The sequence below is a fragment of the Anabrus simplex genome, chromosome 12, assembly GCF_040414725.1.
Source record: "Anabrus simplex isolate iqAnaSimp1 chromosome 12, ASM4041472v1, whole genome shotgun sequence".
Taxonomy (NCBI): domain Eukaryota; kingdom Metazoa; phylum Arthropoda; class Insecta; order Orthoptera; family Tettigoniidae; genus Anabrus; species Anabrus simplex.
Window position 1 is genome coordinate 6,105,670 of NC_090276.1, and position 9,704 is coordinate 6,115,373.

Here is a 9,704-nt window from a genome sequence, read left to right on the forward strand (position 1 = left end):
AGGTTGGGTGGCTCAGGCGATAAGTGCTGGACTTCTCTGAGATCACTTCGGTGACATGGTGCTACAATAACCCTGCCCGGTGCTAAAATAGCCCTGCCTCGCGTTCTTTACTCATATCATTTATATATATAAATATAAAGGTCCAATTATACACCCTTGAGGAACCCTCCCTTAATATTCCAAGGATAATGCTTCAGGTAGTGTAATTCTCTGAGGGTTTTCTTTTGTAGAAACTTAGACATCCATTCAACAAGTCTTTTATCTAGTCCAATAGCCTTCATTTTCGTCAGCAATTCACCATGATCTACTCTATCAAAATCTTTAGATATGCCAATGGCGATATGGACTATGTGACCTCCTGAATCTAAAATATCTGTTATATCTTGGTGGAATCCTACAAGTTGAGCCTCACTGGAATAAATTTTCCGAAACCCGAAATGTCTTCTATCACATCAGTTAGTAATGTTACTAACTCGTCTAATACAATCAGAAATAGAACATACTTGTTACCTCATTTCCCATTAAGTGTTCATCCACGTGTAGGGTCTTATTCCATGTTCCTCGCGTGCACCTAACACTCCTGCAGCGCTCCACGGCAGCAAATGCCCTCCAAGAAATTGACATCTTCATTCTTCAAAACCAAACTGAAGTGTACACTAAACGAGTAAGCACACGATTCTCTATTGACAAACTGGACAGAACATTTCTAGTGACACGAACATTGTTGTATATGTTTTCCCTTGTTATTTATTTGATTTGTTATTTTCTAAATCTCTCTCTTTCTTAGCATTAATCCCGACTTGCAGGGTCTGCTGCTTTGCTACATCTCCTCCATTTCTGTCTGTCGTTGACATCTTCTGGTGTTAAGCCAACACTGTGCATGTCTGCCCTGATGTTGTCAGTCCATCTCTAAATAATTTTTATAAAAAAAGTGTTTCTCTTACTGTTAATATTTTTTTACAGTCAGTGTCAAAAAAGGAGTACTTCGTACCTGTAGCTCCTAACTACTTAATAAAATAATACAATAAAAATAAAAAGGAAGATTGCTTTCGCAGAGCTACCATGCAACGCACGTTGTCAAACTGTGATGACTATAATAATCCGCTTTATTTTCATAAGCCTTTCCCTTGTACAATGGGGCTACTATAGCAAATTCCCATTCATTTTGTATAGCTCTTTCACACAAACAGTAATCAAATAAAAATTTCGGGTACAGACTGCATCCCAGCCCACTGCCTTTAGTACTGCATATTCCCAGAAATCGCTGCTGCTCTGGCTTTAAACATTTGAATCATTTTGTATCTTTGCCTGCCTGGATTCAGCATATTAAGAATCTGAGTATAATAATTACGTTTACAAAGTAGATAAAATTTGTAATATGTTATGATTTGTTTTTATCACAGCCCCTTACATTATTCTTCCGCTCCCAACTTCGGACTATTACTGTGCCGCGTCATTGCCTAACTAGGTATGCAACGTGCATAACACCGACCTAGACGGCAGGAATCGCGAAGGGGAATTGAAGGAAGGACGCCAAACACAGGTGAAAACATGGTCCACTCCAGCCAGAGAGGGAATTGAGCTTGGGAGGGTTGGGAAGCAAGAGAAATGCATAGCGCCGAGCGAATTGACCACGCGGTTTGAGAGACGTGGCTGCCAGCTTGCATTCGGAGATGGCTCTGTCTGGACAGTGGCACTGTATGGAAGTGGAACATGGACAATAACTATCTCAAACAGAAAAATAAAAGATGTTTTTGAAATGTGGTGTTACAGAAGAATGCTGAAGGTAAGATGAGTAGATCGAATCACGAATGAAGAGATGCTGAATCGAACTGGTGAGAGGAGATCCTTTTGGCTCCATGGCTGAATGGTTAGCGTGCTGGCCTTTGGTCACAGGGGTCTCGGGTTCGATTGCCGCCAGGGTCAGTAATGTTAACCATCATTGGTTAACTTCGCTGGAACGGGGGCTGGGTGTATATGTTGTCTTCATCATTTCATTCTAATCACGACGCGCAGGTCGCCTATGGGTGTCAACTCAAAAGACCTGCACCTGGCGAGCCGAATATGTCCTCGCACACTCCCGGCACTAAACGCCATACGCCATTCCATTCCATTTTTTCGAAATTTGAGCAGAAAAAGAGATATAAAGATAGGAGATATCTTAAGACATCCGGTACTTACTGAGGTTGTTCCTGAGGGAAGTGCATGCGGTAAGAACATGACAATTAGAGTAGACCTGGGATGCAGGCGTTACGTGGAAAGTTAGCACCGGATAGAGCTACATCAGACAACAACACGCCTCCAGGAATTCTCACGTTTTTGTTATTATATTCTTTGAATGTTGCGCAGAAAACTGTGAAAAACCAAGACAAATACTGTATCTCAATACCAAAGCCGTTACTCGTGTAGAACAGGCGCGTATTTACGACTGCACTTGTGCTGTTTGTGGCATGAATATTGCTAGTAAAATAATTATCACATCCAAAGCAATCGCCTCTGACGATACAAATAACGTTTTCCTGCTATTTCGTTAAACTCACATAAACAAACGGCCATAGTTCGTAATTCTAGGCACTGATAGGTATTATAGCGATGATGGTACAGGAAAGGTCTAGGAGTGGGAAGGAAGCGGCCTTAATTAAGGTACAGTCCCAGCATTACCGAGCTCGATAGCTGTAGTCGCTTAAGTGCGGCCAGTATCCAGTTATCGGGAGATAGTGGGTTCGAGCCCCACTGTCGGCAGCCCTGAAGATGGTTTTCCGTGGTTTCCCATTTTCACACCAGGCAAATGCTGGGGCTGTACCTTAATTAAAGTCACGGCCGCTTCCTTCCAATTCCTAGGCCTTTCCTATCCCACCGTCGCCATAAGACATATCTGTGTCGGTGCGACGTAAAGCAAATAGCAAAACAAAACAAAAAGTCCCAGCATTTTCCTGGTGTGAAAATAGGAAACCGCGGAAAACCATCTTCAGAGCTGCCGACAGTGGGGTTCGGACCCATTATCTCCCGAATGCAAGCTCACAGCTGCGCGACCCTAACCGCACGGCCAACTCGCCCGGTACTTAAGCGACTAACAGGTGTACTCTACCCTAATTGCATTTGGCATTAGGGGTACGATCTATAGAAACGGTTGGTTGATTAACCTTAATTAACCTTGATTAATCAGTACACACCAATTGGGAAACAAATTGGTATTACTTCAACATATTATTTTTAAGTTCATTTTTCAGATAAGTCAACGTTGTTGTTCTCTAAGCCTACAGCCTTGCTAACTTATCAACTTTTAACATGTTTCCAATTAATTAAGCGAATAATAATAATAATAATAATAATATGAAATTAAGAGGTAACATAAAACCTCAAAGCAATCAACTTCTTTTTCTACCGCTTTTCCCACACCTGTGGGGTCGCGGGTGCGAACTGTGTAGCACATTTGGATTTGGCCTTGTTTTACGGCCAGATGCCCTTCCTGACGCCAACCCTATATGGAGGGATATAATGACTATTGCGTGTTTCTGTGGTGGTTGGCAGTGCAGTGTGTTGTGTGAATATGAAGAGGAAAGTGTTGGGACAAACATAAACACCCAGTCCCCGAGCCAGAAAAATTAATCAGAGGCGATGAAAACCCCTGTCCCGGCCGAGAATCGAACTCCGGACGCTCTGAACCGAACGCCTCAACGCCGATCATTCAGCCAATGAGTCGGACAAAACCTCAAAGCAATCAATAGTTGAGACCGGGAGGTTATGTTCAATCTGTCAGCCAAGGGAACATCACTTCACTACTAACCCGGAAACTTACTTTAGACATTTGTACAGGTTTTCCCATATCTCTCGAATACCTTGTGGGTGCACCTTATGCTCCATCTCGCTACCAAAGAATGAGTCACTTAAGTGTATGAAGGAGGTCAACTTAAAGGAATAAGTGGGACACTTTCTTTCTTTCTTTCTTTCTTTCTTTCTTTCTTTCTTTCTTAATCTGTTTACCCTCCAGGGTCGGTTTTTCCCTCGGACTCAGCGAAGGATCCAACCTCTACCACCTCAAGGGCAGTGTCCTGGAGCTTCAGCCTCTTGGTCGGGGATACAACTAGGGAGGATGACCAGTACCTCGCCCAGGCGGTCTCACTTGCTATTCTTGCGGTAGGGGGGATGGGAAGATGGGAAGGGATAGACAAGGAAGAGGGAAGGAAGCGGCCGTGGCCTTAAGTTAGGTACCACCCGGCATTTGCCTGGACGAGAAGTGGGAAACCACGGAAAACCACTTCCAGGATGGCTGAGGCGGGAATTGAACCCACCTCTACTCAGTTGACCTCCGGAGGCTGAGCGGACCCCGTTCCACTTTTCAAATTTCGTGGCAGAGCCGGGAATCGAACCCAGACCTCCGGGGGTGGCTCTTAATCATACTAACCAGTACACCACAGAGACGGACAAGTGGGGCACTTACTGCAAGTAAAACCAAACCAAACACCTTGGCGCAACAGCCCTGAAGGGCCATCACCTACCAAGCGACCGCTGCTCAGCCCGAAGGCCCGCAGATTACGAGGTGTCGTGTGGTCAGCACGACGAACTCTCTCGGCCCGTATTCTTGGCTCTCTAGACCGGGGCCGCCATCTCAGCGTCAGGTAGCTCCTCAATTCTATATACGTAGGTTGAGTGGACCTGGAACCAGCCCTCAGATCCAGGTAAAAATCCCTGACCTGACCGCGAATCCAATCCGGGGCCTCAGGGTAAGACAGAGGCACGCTACCACTACACCGCGGGGCCGGTATACACTTAAGTAGGTAATACGAAATTAACCCCAGTATAAAAGAACTTGGAAATTTATCGAACATTTTCCTTGGCAATTTATGCCAATCACATATTCCTCGTCCTATGAATGAATATTTGTCCCAGTCTGTCCTCTTGAATTCCAACTGAATCTTCATATTATGATTGTAACCGTGGTCACACCAAACAAAGCACTAAACACAATAAAAGGGGGAAGTTAAGAGCAACTACACAACATTAGAAACCACTACACACTCAGAAACATAACTGAAATTGCGCGGATCTCCGCCGACCAAAACATACGTAAATATCAGTAGGGCCAACTAGTGGACAATAAGCCAGGAAGGTGGAAGGAACTACGACCTACTGAGGCCAAGGGCATGGCTTAGGTTGCAGATTCGGAAATAATTCGCCGTGATCCTTAAATTTGAAAACATATTATTTACAAGTGAAATTTTACAAATACATTCTGAAACCAAATCCACAAACTTGCAACTTACGAACTATAAGCTTCGTGATACACATAACTTAGAGGTTCTTTGATAATATCTACGTACAAGTTACAAAATTCCAAAGCAACTATACATCTAGTTACAAATCCAGTTGTACAATGCCATTTACAGTGAAGTAAACGTACTCTCCAAAACTCTAGCGTACATCAAGTGACACTGAACTACCAGAGGCAAACATCAAGGTAAATATATCAAACTACAATCTACATATTTAGTGAAATAAGAAATGGGAATGCCTCGAAAACAAACAGGCAAGCCCAGCTGAAAAACTGAGGCGTCATAAATAATTTGGCGAATCTAGATTAAGCTAGGACAGACTCCTATACGAAATAGCAACCGAAGATTACGGAAATTTTAGCCGGAACGGAATTCAAGAGTGCTTACCCGAAGGGGGCCATCCCGGTAGCGAGGCGTCGCACACGACGCAAAACTTCAGACAGACCAAGACAGACTAAGGCAGATCAGGCCAAGACAAGACCGAATTTTCACGAACGCAGCTTCGCTCTCTCTATATAGGTAAACCCTGGCCTTGGAGTGGCCAATCAGAATGCATGAGTCCGCCCATCCCCACCTAGTTTCACCAATCACAACTCTAACTTTAGTCGCGAACTTAACCTACATTCTCGATTACGCGATCGCAAACCTTCCATTTCCAGAACAGTCAGAAAATACATTCTGGAATACCTAACCAACAAAACGCAACACACCCTGTTCAAAAATTGATGTAACTTAACAAAAGTTTCTGGATACTTCCAGTAAATATAGAACTGAATACTACTATTTACAAATACATATGTTACAAATATTACACAGTACAGGTTAGGTCATTACAAATAAAACATTATATCATACTTGACAAATAAAGTCTTCAAGAAACACTTTCCACTTCCCCTACATGTTCACCTGTGACAATGATCTTTCCTACTTTTAAACACTCCGTTCAAGCTTATCACTGTTCTAATGCTTTCCACGCCATATCTCCAGTGAGAGCTCGAAACTGATCAGCCGGAACAAATCGCGCTGCTTTCCTTTGGATATTTTCCGGTTCTTTCATTAGGTATAAGTACTGTCTTTTTTATTCTTTCATTAATCATTAGGCTCCTTCCAGCTGTTAACACTACAGGAGGGGGCTATTATCTTTATTATTACAATTTTTTTATTATCGTCGTCAGTAGCCTCGCGATTCTATGGCAATTGCCGAATACAACAGGCGCGACCAGGCAGTGATCACTGCGTGGAGAGCCCACTATACTGTGATAGTACATATATCACACCCTCGCACTATATGTCGAGGTGAGAGATATTGTCAGTATTCGATTTATTATTATTATTATTATCGTCAGTATTTCAGTTGCATATTTTATCATTAGTATTTGTAAGCTGGGAGGTCTCCATATAATTATGTAGTATAAGTAATTGGTTTTGACCATACGGTTGGGAAAACAATGCTATATTGGAACTTGGAAACTTTGCATGAGTCGTGTATATATCCCAGTCTGATGAGATGAGCTTGTTGTTGTACTAGGAAAGTTCTATGACTCATGTGAAACACACCAGAGAATTTGTTTATATCTTGGGACCAAGAAGGAGTTCACGGCGTGGTCTTGACAAGAGGATCTACCATGATTGGCTAGCGAGGATCAATCCAGGCGTATCATGTTAGAGGAAGGGGAATGCTGATGTCTAGAAAGGTTGATCAAACGGCGAAAACCAGAGATGGTACCGGAAAGAAGGACTGCAGACACACTGTACGGGGATGAAGGAGTGCGAACACACACGGGAGTGAAACTGGATATACGGTATTCGAGCGACACTGCTACAATGGACTGGACTTCAAACGTTCGTGGAACGTAGTCTTGTTATGTTCGTGGAAAGTGGCTGATCGACAAATTGTGGAGTGCTTATGCATTAGGTATTGCAGCACTTGTGGCGGCCTTGTATTACATGTTGCTGTAAGCTGGGAGGTGCTATATTTCAGACTTTCCATCATTTATCCTGAGGAACGACAAGCGTGTGTTGCTCAAATGTATACATCTTTACAACAAGTGTTGAAGTCTGTGAACACAGTATTACGAGGTACATTATCTGTGTGATTTTATAAGTGCTGATTATGAGAGTCGGCAAGTCGTGTTGATACAGAGACAGTGAAGGGTTCTTATACACATATATGTGCATTGTTCAACGAACTAACTACCAATGGTGGCTTAGTTCTCGCTTTTGTTTTCCCACTGTTTTCATTGTTGTTGTTGTTGTAAATATGGAGTCTTCCAGCAATCTTTTGTTTGTGTATTATAAGTGTATTGTGGTGTGTTGATGAGGTGCTCATGCACGGATTTGATTGAGAATATAGTTAGATATTTTAGAATCAGTGAAGTTATTCATGAATCTAGGTGCAGTTCCTACCTATTTAGTCGTTTTCAGAAGGTTAGGTAAGGCCTGAAGCAGATGTACCAGTACGGAGCATTATGTACACGCTCTGGGATATAAAGAATTATCATGCTCTATCTAAATTCGAGGGATCCATTCTGGTGAACTTTGGCGCCCATACTACGGACATTTCGATTAATTATGTTTATTAATTTTATTACATTTTTGAGTAATTTTATTTAATTTATTTTTCATTTATGATATTTTACGATCATTTATGAATACTAACAGTAAAAGTTGCAATACTTATCACAGCTTGTTCATTATTTATAAATGTAGATTAGATTTATTCCCAGGACTAACGGCGAGTTGACCGTGGGCCATTTGTTTACAAATACTATATCGTTTTGTTTAATCGAATTATTCTGTCATTGTTCTTAAGCAGGGGAGTTTATACATTCTGTATTTGCTTAGGTTATCATGGATTTGAACACTGTATTGGGCGAAGGCCTGTAAGGTTCAATAAATCCTAGTAACTTGTATAATTACTGTCTACTAATTCGACGATAAAGGCCATTGGATTCTAGTAAAAATGCGGTATGATCAAGGAAAATTTTTTTTAAATTTGTGGTGACTCCATCTCTATCACTTCATAACCATAGAAAAAGTGAAAACGTGGTTATGTGTAAAATCCACGTTCGTTACCCAGCTGCAAAAAACACCAGATTACCTTTTCCAAATTGGTATTCACGGCAGCATCATAACATAAGGTACAATAGATTTTAAACAATGTACTTACTGTTTCACCCGGCGACGCATCGTAATCGTACAGTTATGGTTTTCACAAAAATGTACTGGGCTTCTTAGCTTTTTAACTTAAAATCCTAACATAAACTGAGTGAGCGATTTCAGACGTTGGAAAGTATTTCTCACGACAAATAAGACTGTTATATTCACGAAGAATGACACACATGTCGCAGAAACTTCAACTATAGGCCCTAATACAAAAAATCACTACAAGAATTCACAGTCCCTACCACCACTACAGGCGAACGCACGGGTACACAAATACAGAATTCTTGTATCTGAATATTTTCCCGAGTATATTGCGAATGTCCCTCTAGACGGGCCATCAATGAATAATCCCCCAAAAACTATACATACCGAAATCCAAAAATAAAATAAATGTATTACAATTGATTTCATAAAACAGTTCTATTTGTATTAGCAAGGCGATGTGCAAGTGGTTATACAGTTAACATATTGATATTTTTCTTGTAGCGTGTGATGCGTGGCGCTGAACACTTGGAGTGTTAACTATTAGAACTAAGATACGTTACCCAAGCTAGCTGGCCGGTTGCCGTAAGACGTTGTGAATCTGGAGGGATGCCCACAGCCGACACCCCACCTCTCCAGGACAAGGAGACTTCAAGAGCGGGCCTCAGTACAGCGACTTGAATTTCGCTGGCGTAAATTTCTTTCTCGCCGGCAAAGTAATCCCGCTGGCTGGGCGAGTGAGCGAATTGTAGAGACAGCTGTACTTGGCTTGAATTAGATAAAAAGTGTTGTAAAGCATAATAAGAAAATGTGACTACAAAATATATGGGGTTCAGTGGACGCCACTGGTAAAATCTATAGTAAAATATTAGATAGCAATTTCCTTGTATCATCACGAATTTAGCTACAATTCATTAAACGCTCGCCGAGAATTATATCAACAACTGTTTTTATACAAAATTATAAATGGCGTTATAGATAGTGGTGATCTGCTAGCCACAATATATTTTAACGTAAGCAAATCAAACTTGCGTAGCCGGACGTACTTTTACAATCCCTTATCCAACATATTAATTCATAAAATTCGCCATTAGAAAGGATGTGTAGTACTTTTAGTGACTTATTCAAAAAACCCGACATAAATCTCTCAAAGACCCTAACATACTTCAAAAATGTTTAGTGATTTTCTTTAGTGAATATTCGTAAACAATCTTCACAAATAGCATCTCATAAAAAGAAAAGAAAATTCACTACACTATCTCTTTGTCAATAATACAAATGGAA